General features: G+C 42.4%; 1 pseudogene; it reads right to left on the bottom strand.

Moving 5' to 3' along the window:
* Positions 1-11,949: 11,949 nt before the first annotated feature.
* Positions 11,950-16,744, bottom strand: LOC138816436 (nuclear receptor-binding factor 2 pseudogene; annotated as a pseudogene).
* Positions 16,745-16,945: the final 201 nt, after the last annotated feature.

The raw sequence follows: 16,945 nt of genomic DNA, 5'->3' as shown, positions 1-16,945 counted from the left end.
ATATTGGAAAGACTCATATGACATACAGAGTCAGGCCCATTCCTGAACATTCTCAGTTATACAGATAATGCTTCTACATATATTAAATATTCAGAAATTGCAGAAAGGGCAAATGCCAATTATCTCATGATTCTACAACTAGCTATTCAAGAGGTAGAGATCCAGGATCATGGTTCAAAGATAGCTCAGGTAGACTCATCCAGGAGACTTTTATCTTCAATTAACTAGTGAAAGCTAGAACTGGAAGTGTGACACAAATGGTAAAGCCTTAGATGTGAGTAGAAAAAGCCAAGCGAAAGTTCAAGACCCTCGGTTCAAGCCCTAGTACTGATGTGTGCCCATGTGAGCATACACACACACACACACACACACACACACACACACACACACACACACACACACACACACACACACACACACGAAAGCCTCCTGGGTGGAGAATTCAGCATTATAATATGTGTGTGTGTGTGTGTGTGTGTGTGTGTGTGTGTGTGTGTGTGTGTGTGTGTGTGTAGTAAGATTAAACCTTGGGCCACTCACATGTTAATGAAGCTGAGCGACACTGCTGTTTCTTTCATTATTTTGAGACAAGGTCTCTACTAAATTGTTCACCCTGGCCTTGAGGGCCTTGAGGGGAACTGTTAGGTAGATAGAGATAAAGTTGCAGATAACATGTGGTTTAACATAGTGTTTCTGGTTCCCATAGTGCCTCCCATTTCTACTCAAATGCTTCCTCCCATAATGCTCTTGGTGGCTCACTCAGTCACTGAAAAGAGCTGGGGTGGTACATGTGCAAGCCTTCAAGCAATCAGCACAAGCCTAGGGAAGGTATGAGATAACAATTGTCCTCCAAGAAAACTCCATTGGACTATTCTTTGGAGCCAATGTCCAAATGGAAAGCCTTGCTACTTTCATAGATTTCCTTTCACATTCATTAAACTTATACTGGTTACCTTAAACACTCTCCTGCTTTTTAATTCTGTAATGAGTGGAGAAAATGAATCTGGACTCCTAGATTGCATCAGTCTCAAACTAGGGATCCTCCTCTCTCAATTTGCCAAGTCGCTGGGATTGTGTGTGCCAGTATGCCTGGATTGTAATAAGCAAACTTTAGACTAGGTCACCATGAAGAGAGACTCAGAATGACTCAGTAATTGTGGGGATGTCCTTGTAAGCTTTCTCTGGAGGCCTTTATCTGAAACAAATAAACAGTCTACAGGATAATTAACAGTAAAGAGGCAGCAGCTTTTCCTCTTCACTGAAAGCTCAGGTGATTGTCCCTAGCCAGGCATTGGTGGCTCACATTTAGGATCCTAGCTATTCAGGAGGCTGAGATCTGAGGATCTTAATTCAAAGCCAGCCTTGGCAGACAAACCCATAAGACGCTTAACCACTAAAAAACCCCCAAAAACTAAAGTGGAGCTATAGCTCAAGTGGTACAGCACTAGTGGGACAGCACTCAGGCCCTGAGTTCAAGTCTCAGGACACAAGCATGTGCATGCACATGTGCACACACGCACGCACGCGCGCACACACACACACACACACACACACACACACACACACACACACACACACACACACACACACACAGAGTCCCTGCCTAACAATTTTACATGTTCCCTGTTCTAAAGAGTTTTTAAGAAAGGAAGAGCAGAGGTAAAGAGTAGAAGTGTTCAAGAGACTCAAATAAAGTTGCTCCAAGATCTAGCTTTTGTGCATCTTTGAATATATTTTACATTAATTAGAGTTATTTTCCCCCTTACCTATGGAAAAAACAGTCTTAGACTCAACTTCAACCAGAACATGACAAGAGCCAAAGAATCTGGGCTTTCAGTGTAGGTGTACTACTTATGGGACCATGGACTTGCATGACCTTAATTCAGTTTCTCATATGTAAAATGAAATTACTAATACTCAATTGAAAGATTCTTAGGAAAAGTAAATGAATAACATATGGAGAATGAACTATAGGATTTGATGTAAAGCATTATTGTCTGTGTAAGAGTCCTGTGGCTTTTGTGGCCTGAGACTTAAAGGCATAGTTTTCTTCCTGTTTTTGTTTTTTGTTTTTAAATAGTATGTGTGTTTTCTGGATAGAACTTAGGATCCCCTGCATGCTACACTACTTTCCTAAGGTACAAATTAAATATTGTCTCTATGAATTGGTAACTTCCTATAATAACATCAATCTTCCCCAAATAGAAGACCCATTTTGATTTCCAAAAACAATTATAATCCAAACTATTTCCCAACTGGAAATAGGCCAGGCTTGACCCATTAGATACAGAATATGAGAGTTAGATTTAGAAGTTAGCAATTTATGACAGTGGCTCTGAAATAGGGGTAGGCAGGTAGAAAGAGGAAAAGTATTAGAAAGGTGCCAAAGAACTGGTAAATATGAGAAGAGCATCTATCAAAATAATTCACTTATGTTCTACTAATCTTGAGAGAAATGCTTTTCTGAAAAACTTCCTGCTTTGGCTAGATGTCTTGGCCTTTGTTAATTACATTTTAGTTATATACATCCTTTTCCTGAGCACTTTAATTAAGCTCCTTGAATTTTAGTTATATCCTGTTAATTAAGCCACATCCTTGTAAAGATGAATCAGAGTTCAGCCAATCTGAACAGAGTAGCAGAACCTGCTGCTTTATGGATAAAAGAGAGAGAGCCAGAGAGTAAGAGCGAGCATGAGTGCTTTCTTTGGGGTGTGCATGCTTGTCAGATTTTTGGGTGATGGTACAACCTTCTGCAGAAGTAAACTCTGCCTTGCCAAGTTGGTTTCGAGTTGGTGTCCTAATTCTTGCGTGACACCCCAACATCCTGAGCTATTTCTAACACATAGCATTATATCTAGGTAAAATTTGCCAAGCATCTCCTTCTACCATTGTCCTGGAGCCATGGCGGACTGTGACTAAGGCTTCTTCTTGGTACGGTGGCCAGCAGGTCCCAAAAGGGACTCTTCCAATCTTAAAGGTTAGCAAGAGGCCTCATGTATACCTCATTATAGCTGAAGATTTCTGTACACACCTCTTCTCAAATCATCACCTCGGCTCTGAGGGTACCTTATTAGGAAAAGTACTCCTTGTTCGTCAGTTCTTAGAAATGCCATTCCATTCCTTATAAATCCCCACAAATATATATATATATATGTATATATACATATATATACACACATATATATCATACACACACACCCCTAAGATACTTCTTAAATTGTATCTATATAAAAGGACCAGAGAGCCCCAGGAGCATGACTCACTTCACTGCTTAGTTAAGCTACTTGCCCTCAGTTTCCTTTGAGAAAACTCACTTCCACACCGGCCTCTTTAATAAATCCTATTCTTAGGACCCTTCTGCATGTCTGTCCTGATATTATTTATTATGATTCTGAAGGCTGAATTCAGGCCTCACACTTGCTAAGTAGGTCCTTTTTACCTAAATTCTTTCTTTATTAATCTGCTATTCATCTCAGTGACCTCCCCATACTCAAGGAATTTGTTTTTTCGTGTGATGTGCCAGTACTAGGGCTTGAACTCTGGGCCAGGGTATTTTCCCTTACCTTTTTGGCTCAAGGCTGGTGCTATACTATTTAACCCACACCTCTATTCTCAGCTTTTTGGTGGTTAATTGGAGATAAGAGTCGCACATTTGCCAGACACTAGGTGCTTATGCCTGTAATCCTAGCTACGCAGGAGGCTAAGATCTGAGAATCATGGTTCAAAGCCAGCCTCAGTCGGAAAGCCTGTGAGACTCTTCAATTAATCACAGAAAAAGCTGGAAGTGGAGCTGTGGCTCAAGTACTAAAGTGCTAATCTTGAGCAAAAAGAGTTAAGAGACAGCCCCCAGGCCCTGAGTTAAAGCCTCATGACTGACAAAAAAAAAAAAAAAAAAGAAGTCTCACACTTTCCTGCCCAGGAAGGGCTCTGCTTGCTGCGTGGGGCTCTCCCTGCAGACACTCCATGTTCCTAGTATCTCTGACTTCCTGGATTCTCCAGTGTACCTTTAGGTTCACTCATAGCTTTATACAATCCTGCCTAGAGACTGACTGCTATTACACATTGCCTGACTTCTGTGCCTTCATCTGAAATCTGTTTGTAAGTCTTCAAGACCCTTGTAAGTCTTACATTCTACATTCTTACAAAACTAGCATAACATCCTTCCCTCAAAGTTTCAGGACATGGATATAATGTATCCATACTCTTTGCCAGCATATAACATGAATGGCTTCCAAGTCAATCGCCAATAAGCCTTTGGGAACATTATTATTATTATTATTATTATTATTATTATTATTATTATTATTATTGTCAGTTGTGGGACTTGAACTCTGGGCCTGGGCACACTCCCTCAGCTCTTTAGCTCAAGGCTAGCACTTTACCACTTGAGCCACAGTGCCACTTCCAGTTTCCTGGTGATTTATTGGAGATAATAGTCTCATGGACTTTTCTGCTGGAGCTGGCTTTGAACTGAGATCCTCAGACTTCAGCCTCCTGAGTAGCTAGGATTACAGGTGTGAGCCACTGGGGCCCAGCTGGGAACATTATTTACATTCCAATAGGCATTCTCCTCTTCTAAGTACCCACAGGAACCACCCAATAAGCTCCATGTAAGCCTCTATAGTTTGTCTAGCCTGTGTCTCCAAACTTGTCCAAGTTCCACCTGCAAACCAGTTCAAAAGGCTTTTGAACCACATTGTTGGTTATAGGTCCCAAGCAAAAATTCCATTTCTCAGTGACAACTTTCTGTTAGTCAGACTTCATTGCTCTGTCACATACCTGAGAGAAACAGTCCAAAGGAAAAGTTCTCACAGTTTCAAAAGTTTCAGACCCTGGTTAGCTAAGTTGTTTCCGGGCTGTCATGAGGTATAACCGGAAAAGCAAACTTGTTCACATCTGATGTCCAGAAAGCAGAATGAGGTGACTGAGGATAAGATGACTCAGCAATGTGCACGTGACTTGGTGGTGGAGGAAATGCCTCAGCAGAAATAGAGGAGCCAATCCTGATACTTCCCACAGCACATGTCCATACCTCAACCAATCAGAACAAGAGCACATCTTGAGAGGGAAGAGACAAAGGAAAGGACTCTATGTAGAGAGGCCCTTGGAGAGAGGCTGTGGACATCCAACTCAGGGTCCCTCCTTGAGCAGGAGTCCACTCTGTTCTTTCTTTCACTTTTTCTTTTACTTTCAAATAAACCTATCCTGTCTGTTGTAAATACTTTCCTGCCCTTTAATTCTTTAAGAAGTGGAGAAAATGAACCTGAACCCTAGACAGTGTCAAATTCATGGAGAAAGCTAGCACCTTCATAAGCTCATCATTTCTCCATAGCATCACCAGCTAAGGACCAAGCCTGTAGAGACACTTTATATTAAAACTATAACAACTATGGGCAAGGAAGACCTCAGCAGAAGACAAAGAATATACCAGAGTAAATGAAGGAGAAACTTCATGTAAAACCAAGCCATCGACATGCATTGGTTTTGTGGTTGGGATATGGTATGTCTTATCCCAAAAGGTTCATGTATTGAAGGCTGGGGGTGCTGTTTGGGAAGGAGCTAGAAACTTTAGGAGATGGGGCTAGAAAACATATGTAATTGAGGGCATGTCTTGCTGTATCTTGCCTTGGCCCCTTCCTGTATATCTCTCTTTGCTTCCTGATGACTATGAGGCACCAATTTTACTCTTCCATGTCCTTCCATGATGCTCTGTCTATGGCCCAGAAACAATGGAGTTGGCTAACCATTGACTGAAAAATTGGAAACAATGAATCAAAATAAATATTTTATCCTTTAAGTAGTTCTTGCAGATATTTTGTCAGAGATAAAATGTTCAATGCAATTGCCTAGTACACCTGTGGGACAGAGGAACAAACAAAATAGCCCTGAGTGGCTCTGAAATAAATCTCATCTTCTTAGCAGAAACTCCAAATCTACCAGATCTCACAACAGATTTCTCAGAGGCCTGTCATTATCGAATTGGGTAACAAACCCTTTCTGGGGCTGGGAATGTAGCTTAGTGGTAGAGTGCTTGTCTAGTATACATGAAGCCCTGAGTTCAATTCCTCAGTACCACATAAACAGAAAATGCTGGAAGTGGTGCTGTGGGTCAAGTGGTAGAGTGCTAGCCTTGATCAAAAGCAGCTCAGGCACAGTGCTCAGGCCCTGAGTTCAAGCCCCAGGACTGGAAAACAAACAAACAAACAAAAACCCTTTCTGCAACCCCACAAGATACTGGGATAATTTAAATTGGACAGATTTACACCAAGCATTTAGGGACACCAGGAAATTAGTAATGCTAGCAATGAGATATAACCATACAGGTGATTATGCTGCACCAGTTATGAGTTATGAGCAACTTTACTAATAGGTGTATCACAACATCTAAAAACCCTAGTTATTACTGCATTAGCACAGTGTTAGGACATGCACGACCAATTATAAATATTAAAGCTGTCATCAGAACTATCCAGATCACAAAAATAAACATTGTGTCCTTCAGGGTCCTATTTTTCCCAATTAGGCTTCACTTCCTAGTAGCTCATTCAGCTATGACCTCATCCATGTGTTAATCCATGGATCAAGTAAATTTGTACTCTCTTGTCCTCTTCATATTTCAATAGGCTGCCAGCTGGGAACCAAGCCTTCAACACATGAGCCTTTTGGTTGTATATTTCAATCTGAGCCATAACTTTTTTTCTTGTTGTTGTTTGGTCATGGGTAGAACGCTATCCTTGAGCTGAGAAGCTGAGGGACAGCGCCCCGGCCCAGAGTTCAGGCCCCATAACCGACAAATTTTATTTTAAATGTGAGTGGGGCTAGGACATGGCTCAAGTGGTAGAATGTTTGCCTAGCAAGTGCAAAGTCCTGAGTTCAAACCCAAGTACTCTCAAAAGAAAAAAAAAGACTGTAAGCATTTTCATAATTTCCTTAATGTCTATTGCTAATTCTATTATCCCCAGGTCCTATGAAGTTACTTCTGGTATTCTAGATTTTTAAATAATCTAGCATGACTCAGTAGTAGAATGATCACCTAGTATTCTTAAAGCCACTGGGTTTAAGTCTCAGTGCTAGGAAAAAAAAAAACAAACCCCTGAATTCCTGTATCACTTTTCATGTCGCTTTGAAGATACTTTTAGAGAATTGGCTCATTTTCTAAAATTTGTTTCTATTTTGTGGTTTGTATTGATGGAATGGCCTCTGTTTCCAGTTGTTCTTAGGTCTGTTGTATGTTCTGTGTGTCTAATATGTAATTTAATTCAGTATATACTCTGCCCTAGATGTGTTGATCTGTTGAATATTATAGTGTTAGATGTGATGGTCATTGATTTGTAAATAAATGTATCAAAAATGTGTTATGGTCGGGTGCTGGTAGCCCATACCTGTATTCTTAGCTACTCAGGAGGCTGAGATCTGAGGATCACAGTTCAAAGCCAGCCTGGGCAGGAAAGTCCTTGAGATGCTTATCTCCAATAAACCACCCAAAAAAAGGAAGTGGTGCTGTGGCTCAAAGTGGTAGAGAGCTAGCCTTGAGCTGAAAAGCTGGGGGACAGTGCCCAGGCCCAAGAAAGAGAGGGGGGAGGGGAGGGAGAGAGAAAGGAAGAGAGAGAAAGATTAACACTTAAACAGTAGACTTTGAGTTAAGAAGATTATCCTCCAGATTGTGCCTAGGTCTAATCTAATCAGTTGAAATTCTTTGTAGACTAAAGACTAATTCTCCTGCTCTAATCTCCCATCTCTCACTTCCACCCCGACTCAGCTAGAGAGAATTTTTCAGCTGACTGACTTTGGACTTGTGCTGCAACTCTTCCCTGGATGTCTAGGCTGATTATCCTGCAGATTTTGGACTTGTGCCTCCAAAACAGCATAAGCCAGTTCTTAAAATAGATGCACCTTTCCTCTCCACACATACACACATACATTCTGTTGATTCTGTTTCTGTAGAGAATATTGAGTAATAAAAGTTGCTGAAGTAATTGCGCTGTTGTACAAGCACTTTTCCTCTATACCCTGTTCTTGGCAGTGCAGTTTATGGGGACTAAAGTTTACATAATATGATAGCCTCTGGAAGGAAAAAATCATTACAGGCTGTGGATATGAAATGAGTTTTATATGGCTGACACTGGGAGCATTTTCCAGGTTTAATTGGGACTCATGCACTTCAACCTTAGTTCTTCTTCACTAACTATGGCTTACATTTAGATTGTGATTCAATTTCTACCCTGCCCTTTCTTGTCAGGAGGCCAGATGCTTCACTGGCCATTATTAAACAAAGACAGTCAGCATTATTTTGCTACTGTGCAGAAAGAAAATATTCGATCCTTGGAAACTAATTATTTCGTTACATTTTGATATGTTGCAGCAGTAAGCCCATGTCATAATGGAGGTTGCAATTTTATGTGAATTACTTCCTACCAGTGAGAGGGACCAGATATTTTATAACCATAAAAGATTTTCAGGTGTAGAAAATAGAGATGATGTGATTTGTGTGTGTGTGTGTGTGTGAGAGAGCACCAGGGCCTGAATTCAGGATCTTGTGATCTTCTTTACCTTTCTTTTGCTTAGAGCTGGCACTACCACTTGAGCCATGCCTCATCTGGCTTTTTTCCCTGATTAATTGGAGCTAAGAGTCCAATTGGACTCTTTTTTTTTCTTGATTAATTGGAGCTATGGCTAGATTAATCTGCCTGTGCTGGCTTTGAACCTCAATTCTCAGATCTCAGTCTCTTGAGTAGTTAGGACCCTGAGCCACTGATGTCTGGCTAAGATGGGACTTTTTGTTTGTATCTTCTAATTTAGAGAAGATATTCCAAAGGTTATCTTCATATTGCTTGGTAGAGTATTATCTACCTGCTTGGGTAGATATGACAAAATTCCAAAAGCTGGATGAGGGCTGGGAAGGTGGCTCAGTAGTAGAGCGCTTGCCTTGCATGCCTCTGAGGCCCTGGGTTCGATTCCTCAGCACCACATAAGAAAAAAGAAAAAAAGCCGGAAGTGGCACTGTGGCTCAAGTGGTAGAGCACTAGCCTTGAGCTGAAGAGCTGAGGGACAATGCCCTGGCCCAGAGTTCAGGCCCCACGACCGGACCAAAAAAAAAAAAAGCTGGATGAGTTAGTCAAGTTATTTCTTATGGTTTTGAATTCTGAGATCAGAGCAACGAATTCTTCTCTAGCTAGCTACACCAGTTCTAGTCACTGATCAAGCACCAGCCTAGAAAGATGCAAATTGTCAGACAGTTGTAGCATATGCCTATGCATATGGGTAAAGTTGCTCTATTAGGAATTAGGCAAAGTGGCACAACTGAGTTTGAAGGATTCGTATCTGTGATGATTCACTCAGATAGATGGCTGGCAAGCCAAGCTGGTGCTTAGAAGTGCGGCTACAAGGGAGGTGGGGCTCAGTTTACTCCATGTGAGTCTTGCTCACCATGGGCTTGTTAGCCCACCATCTGGATTTCACAAGTGAGTTTACCAGCTAGGCACCAGTGTCTCACGCCTGTAATTCTAGCTACTCACAGGAGGCTGAGATCTAAGCTTCAAAGTTCAAAACCAGCCCATGCAGAGAAGTCTGAGAGCCTCCAACTCCAGTGAAACAGCAGAAAAACTGAATTGGAGGCATGACTTAAATGGTAGAATACCAGTTGTGAGCAACAAAGCTGAAGCACTGGGGGCTCACACCTATAATTCTAGCTAATCAGTGCGCTGAGATCTAAGGATTGTGGTTTGAAGCCAACCTGGGAAGGAAAGTCTATATTATCTCCAGAACATCTCTTTCTATTGTGAACATAAATTTCAATTTGGAATCCAGCATAGTGTTTGTTGGCTTTTTTAATTTAGATTTTAAGAGATTACCCAGATTAGCCTCAACTCCTCGGCTCTATTGATCCTGTTGACTCAGCCTCTCAAGTAACTGACACTAGCAGGCTTGTATCACTGTATACAACTCAGGATAACTTGATTTCCTCCCCAATTGCGTACCAGACTCTTACACCTACTGGACTGTAAGAGCTATAAGAGGACATTTTCCTTTTTCATCGAAACCAGTGCTGATCTGTAACTGGTGCACTATAGACACCCATTTACCCAACAGGCCAGCTCATTTCAGTCTTAGTATTTTAAACCGAAAAAGAAAACCCTGAGGGGAGTAATAAGAAAGTCAGGGCTCTATTTGCTCTCAGACTCATGAAAAGAGGTCTGGATCTCAGTGGGATTTACAATCCAGTTGAGGATGGTAGGATGAGTTATCAAGGCAACAATGAGATGATAAAAACTGAGCTAAGCTAAGGCTGTGGGAAGAACAGATGCAGCCGACAGCTTGAAGAGGTCAGGATCTGGCGATTGTCCAGATGGCAGAAATGAATAGCACTGAGGATGAGTTTCAAGCTCTGGGACCTTGCTCAGAGCCTGGTAGGAAACCAGGAGAATTGATGGAAGAAGCATGTTTGGAGAGGGAGCTAGTCATAAATGGGCTAACTAGCCAGTGAGACAAAAATTCTCCATTTAGTGTATTCACTGGGTTTCTGTTGCTGGGACACAATACCAGAGGGAAGGTTTAGGCTCATGGTTTTAGAGGTTCCAGCCCAAGGTTAGTTGGCACCATTGCTTTGGACATATTATGGTGTTAAGAAAGTATGGTAAAAGAGCTTGCTCACTTTATGGGAGCCAGGAAGCAAAAAGAGTAGAGAAAAGGGCCAGGGACAAGATACACCTTTCAAGGCACACCCAGAGACCTACCAGGTCTTACCCAACTAGGCCCCACATTCTTATAGTCCATTCAGCTGTAAATATGCCAGCGGGTTAACACATTGATGAAGTTAGTGTCCTCATGATGCTCACTTCTCAATAGCACGACCAGCAGGGACCCAAGCCTTCAAAGACATGAGCCCTGGAAACATTATATATCCAGATATCCAACCCATAGCACTTCAGGCCTGTACAGATCATTTTTGAACTTACAATTCCTTCCTTCCTTCCTTCCTTCCTTCCTTCCTTCCTTCCTTCCTTCTTTCCTTTCCTCCTTCTCTCTCTCCCTCCCCCCACCTCAGCTCTCTTTCTTTCTATTTCTATCTTTTCTTTCATTTCCTGGAAAGCTTAAATCCAGGGTCTCAAACTTTTGCACAGCTTGTGGCTGGAGCTCTATTTGAGCCACACCTTACTTTTTTTTCCTGGTTAATTGAAGATCAATGGCTTCAAACATCCACCCTCAGATCTCAACTTCCTGAGCCACCAGAGCTTGGCTTTGATTTCTTTAAGGTTTTAGTTTCATATCCTTGATTAAGTTATACTCTGATACTTTATTGCCCTTGAAGCTACTGTGATTGGCGCTGTTTTTCTGATTTTGTTTTCAGACTGTTTCTTGTTGGTATATAGAAAAGCTGCTGACTTTTGAGTGTTCATTTTATATCCTCTTATGTTGTTGAAACTGTTTTTCAAATTTAGGAGGGTTTTTTTTTTTGGTGGGATTTTTACAGTTTTTTTTTTTTGGGGGGGGGGGCGGGGGGTCCGGTCGTGGGGCCTGAACTCTGGGCCTGGGTGCTGTCCCTCAGCTCTTCAGCTCAAGGCTAGCGCTCTACCACTTGAGCCACAGCGCCACTTCCGGCTTTTTTCTTTTTGCTTATGTGGTGCTGAGGAATCGAGCCCAGGGCCTCATGCATACAAGGCAAACGCTCTACCACTGAGCCACCTCCCCAGCCCATTTTTAGAGTTTTTGGAGTTTAGGATTATGTCATCAGAAAATATTTGATTTCTTCCTTCCCATTTAAGCCCATTTTTATTTCTTTCCCCTCCTGTATACTCTGGCTAGGAACTACAGTACTATATTGAGTACAAGCAGGGAAGAGTGGCCACCCTTGTCTCATTTCCAACTTTAAAGAATATGATACAGGATGACCCATTGCAACAATGATAGAAGACACGATGTTGAAAACAAACTTTATTAACTTTGGGGGAGAGGAGTGGGAAAGGTAGGGGAGGGAAGGGATAGTGAGAGGAAAACAAAGGAGGGGGTAACAATGCTCGACAAGAAATGAACTCATTATCTTACTGACATAACTCTAATCACTCTGTATAGCATCTTTACAAGAAAATAAAATAAAAAACTGAGTTCAATTAAAATAAAATAATATGATGTATTTTTCTCCATTTAATATAATGTTGGCTATAGGTTTGTCATATATAGCTTTTACTATGTTCAGTACATTCCTGTTTTTTTCAGAACTTTTATAAAAGGTTAATGAATTTTGTCACAGGCTTTTTCTGCAATGATATGATCATATGATTTCCCCCTCCTTTATGCTGCTTATAAGCTGTAGTACATTTATTGATTTGTATATGTGAAATTACCATTGCAACCACAGGATAAAACTAATTTTGATCTTGGTGTATGGCCTTTTAAAACATGTTAAATTCAGTTACAAATATTTAATTAAGAATCTTCACAGCAGTATTCATTAAAGAGATTTGTCTACAATTGTTTTGTGTCCTTGTCTGGGTTTGGGGTTAGTGAAACACTGGATTGATAGAAATTGGTGGTATTACTTTCCTATCTCATGGAAAAATTTGAGGATTGTCTGTAGATATGTGTATGTGTGTGTGTGTGTGTGTGTGTTCAAACTGGGACTTGAACTCAGGGCCTCATTCTTTACCAATTGAGCACAGCTCCACTTCTAGCTTTTTGTGAGTTCAAATGAAGATCTCTTGGATTTGTCTGCCCAGCCTCTTGAGTTGCCAGGATTGCAGACATGAGCTATCAGTGCCTCGCGATGTTAGTCTTTTAAATGTCTGAAAGAATCCATTGGATTCTGAGCTTTTGTCGGGAGATTTTTTTTTTTTATTACTGCTTCAATCTTAATGGTTATTATAGATCTATTTAAGTGGCTTATTTTCTATTGGTTCAGTTTTGGCAGGTCAAATGCATCCAGAATATTATCCACTTCTAGATTCCTATTTTTTTGGGGGGGCGGCGGTCCGGTTGTGGGGCCTGAACTCTGGGCCTGGGCACTGTCCCTCAGCTCTTCAGCTCAAGGCTAGCCCTCCACCACTTGAGCCACAGCGCCACTTCCAGCTTTTTTTCTTTTTGCTTATGTGGTGCTGAGGAATCGAACCCAAGGCAAGCGCTCTACCACTGAGCCACCTTCCCAGCCCTAGATTCCTATTTGAATAACATTTTTCAGAGCATTCCTAGGGATTTTGAAATATACTGATTAAGCCAGGTGCTGGTGGCTCAGGCCTTTAGTTCTAGTTACTCAGAAGTCTGAGATCAAGGATCTCGGTTCAAAGCCAGCCCAGGCTGGAAAGCCCATGAGACTCTTATCTCCAGTAAACAACCAGAAAAACAAAAATGGCTCTGTGGCTCAAGTGGTAGAGTGCTAGCCTTGAGCTGAAGAGCTGAGGGACAGTACCCAGATCCAGAGTTAAAGTCCCATGACTGACAAAAAAACAAAAAATAAAAAGCAACCTGATAAAACTTCATGTTAAAAAAGCTCATTACCATGAGTTTTATCCCAGCACTTCATTGTCTCTTAAAACAAAGTTTAAGTTGCTTGGGCTGCTCTCCCAACTTGTCATCCTCCTACCTGTACCGCTGGAGGAGCAGTTGGCCCTGTGCCACTATGCCCAATTTTCTGTCCTTTTAAAGCTTATTAATTCATTGTATGTCAAACAATTTTGTTCATCATTCACTCACTGATAGCATTTGGGTTGTTTCCATCATTTGGCTAACGTATATTACCCTGCTTATGAACAAATATTTGTTTATATGCTGTTTAAAGGTTCTATTTAAATTATATCTGGTAGCAAGAAATATGATTCTTTAGTCAAGAAAGTCTTTTTAAAATTGCAGATTCAGCAGCGGTGGTGCCTATTAATTCTAGCTTCAAAAAGTTGTAAGTGGAGCTGTGGCTCAAGTTGTAGAGTATCAGACGAGCAAAAAAGCTAAGGGGCTGCTGGGTACTGGTGGCTCAGGCCTTGTAATCCTAGTTACTCAGGAGACTGAAATCTGAAGATTATGGTTTGAAGCCAGTCTGGGGAGGAAAATTTGCAAATCTCCAATAAGCTACTCAAAAAAGCCAGAAGTAGTACGGTGGCTCAAGTGGTAGAGCACTTAGCCTTGAGCAAAAGGAGCTCAGGGACAGAGACCAGGGACTGGGAAAACAAAACAAACAAGAAGCTAAGGGGTTCAGTACTGGCTCCCCTCTCCCCCACAAAAAACAAAATGAAACACCGCCTGCAGATTACCTAGGCCAGTAAGAACCTCTTTGGCATAATGTTAGCATCATATCTGTGGAGCAAGTTATTTTTCCAGCTGGTTGCCAGTGACTCATGCCTGTAATCCTAGCTACTCAGGAAGCTGAGATCTGAGGATCCCAGTTCAAAGCCAGCGGGGGCAAGAAAGTCCATGAGACTCTTATCTCCAATACACCACTAGAAAACCGAAGTGGCACTGGCTCAAGTGGTAGAGCACTAGCCTTGAGCTGAAGAGTTCAGGGACAGTGTCCAGGCCCAGAGTTCTAGCCCCACCACTGCCAAAAAGAAAGAAAAATGTTATTTTTCCCCTTCATAAGGCTAGGCTCCAAAATACCAAAATCAAGAGTTGAACATCTTTGTGCTACCCTACAACTGAATGCTTTTGCATATAATGTGTTGTTAGAAAAGTGTTGTTAGAAAAACCATTTATGGTATACTACTAGCCTATGAACAGAATAGCAAACCCATGTCTTTGGCTTTTCTTTTTTTTGAAGCACAATTACTTTATTGATTTCTTACAATCAAATATTGCCAACTTTACTCATGCATCATTAAACACAAAGGATATCTCCTTGGTATTTCCTTTTTTTAATTTTAATTTTTTTTTTTTTTTTTTTTGTCGGTCGTGGGGCTTGAACTCTGGGCCTGGGCGTTGTCCCTCAGCTCTTCAGCTCAAGGCGAGCGCTCTACCACTTGAGCTACAGCGCCACTTCCGGTTTTCTGGTTCTTTATTGGAGATAGGAGTCTCACGGTCTTTCTTGCCCGGGCTGGCTTTGAACCGCGTTCCTCAGATCTCAGCCTCCTGAGTAGCTAGGATTACAGGCGTGAGCCACCAGCGCCCGGCTAATTTTAATTTTTTTATTGTGAAAATACTATACAAAGGGGTTACAATTACATGGGCAAGCTCCTTGGTATTTTCAAATGATGCATTATATAATAATGTTAGAAATTAAAATGCACTTTGATTAATTATGTAAACTGGTAATTTTCTTTAAAAAGCATAACTAAAATTTGGTTCCTTCATAAAATGGAAATTTAAATATTTTTCCTGATAGTCTTGAGGTTATCATCATGTTATGAGTAGGCAAAGTATGGAACATGGCACATATAGTTTAAACAAACAGAATGTGTATAGCAGAATGCATAGTCACTGCATGATAGAAAGCATTTTCAGATACAAGGCAGCCCCTTAGGCTACCCTATTACTTAGGGTTTGCATTATCATTTATGGCATTACAAATTATGTGTGACATACTATTTTTATACACTTAATACTGAAGCTAACAAAAATTCTTATTCTAGGTAGCCATTTGGTTTGTATCAGGAGAACAAACCTCCAAAAGTTTAGTGCCTGCCAAGTTGGAATCATTAGCTCAAGTCAGTGAATCAGGTATGCGACACACTTCGCAGTGACTGTTTTCAAGTCCTGGCAAGCCTCTTCTCCCAGGTTGTGCCAGACGATGACATATTTCCAGGATTACCCTCAGGTGTGGTTTTCCCTTTTTATTCATGTCTGGAGTGACTGATCTGTTACTGAATAATTTCCTTTTCTGACCTCTCTAATGGCTTTCATTTTAATTAATCATAAGTCCTTTCAGAGTATCTTCAGAGAGCTCCATCGGTGGAAGTTCTGGAGAAGGAAAATCCAAGGGAGGAAGACTGGGTATTGGAATGTCCTTGGCTTTCCTGGTATTTGCCACAAACCTGCCAAGTTGACGAGGCTGTGGCTGTTCTCTGCCTGTGGTGGCAAGCTCCCCAACTCAAGACTTTTCTACAAAGTCAGCATCGACGTCCAGCTCCTCGTCTACTGGACCTTTCAGTAGTCTGGCCTTTTCTGCTTTTAGTTGTTTTCTTTATCTTTCATTCTCAGCCACAAGCAACTCCACGTGCCTCTTCAGTTCTGCAGCTGTGGTTGCCTGCTCCTCTATCATGGTTTTGGGCACCTTTTGGGGGCTTGGCTTCCAACGCTAGGCTCTGTGGGTTCACTCTTCTGCTGAAGTAAAAATGGTCGTGTGTCTGCGTCTGGGTCAAAGACCCCCATCAGTGTCAGGAAGGCGTGTCTGCACAGAAGGGCTGTCCTGGTGAGAAAGGAGGGGTCTCTGGCCCTGCGCAGCCCAGGGGTCCGGAGATGCCCGAGGATGGGTAGCCACGTCTGTGTGCTGCTGAGCTTCCCACCTCTCTCGGATGGGGAGGAGCCGTTTCACCTGGCGATCCCTCGGCGATTCCAGCGATACAAGGGCCCGCAGCCCTTTTGTGATTAGAAATGGCCTCTTGGTAGTTCCCCGAAGCCAATAATAACGGTCTGCTCGTCTGCTCCGTCGATGAGCCAGGTTGAGGGGGGGTCCTTCCATTCCTTCCATAGACCCCCGGGGTAAGCGGCGGGCCTGAGGGAGGGTAGCAGCGGCGCCGAGAACACACGGACGGGAGCTGGAGGCGACGCGGCGGCGTGGACGAGGACTCCATTCCGCGCCCGGCGATGGGCGTAGTGGGAGCAACTTCCTCCTCCTCCTTCGACGCCTTGCGGCGGACCCGCCCCCTGCGCCGCCGCCGCCACGCACGGCGTCGTGACGTCACGCCCGCCCGCGGGCTGGTTCCAGGTGGGGGGAACATGAAGACGAGAAGTGGGCGGGGCTCCGAGAAGGCGAGGCAGGCGGCTGACTGCGGCGGGAGCGCGCTCAAGCCTGTCCTCTCGCGAGAGGTAG

Source organism: Dipodomys merriami, unplaced genomic scaffold (genome assembly GCF_024711535.1).
Source record: "Dipodomys merriami isolate MVZ:Mamm:240054 unplaced genomic scaffold, mDipMer1.0.p SCAF_7, whole genome shotgun sequence".
In the NCBI taxonomy this organism is placed as follows: Eukaryota; Metazoa; Chordata; class Mammalia; order Rodentia; family Heteromyidae; genus Dipodomys; species Dipodomys merriami.
This window is presented reverse-complemented; position numbering and strand designations above follow the sequence as displayed.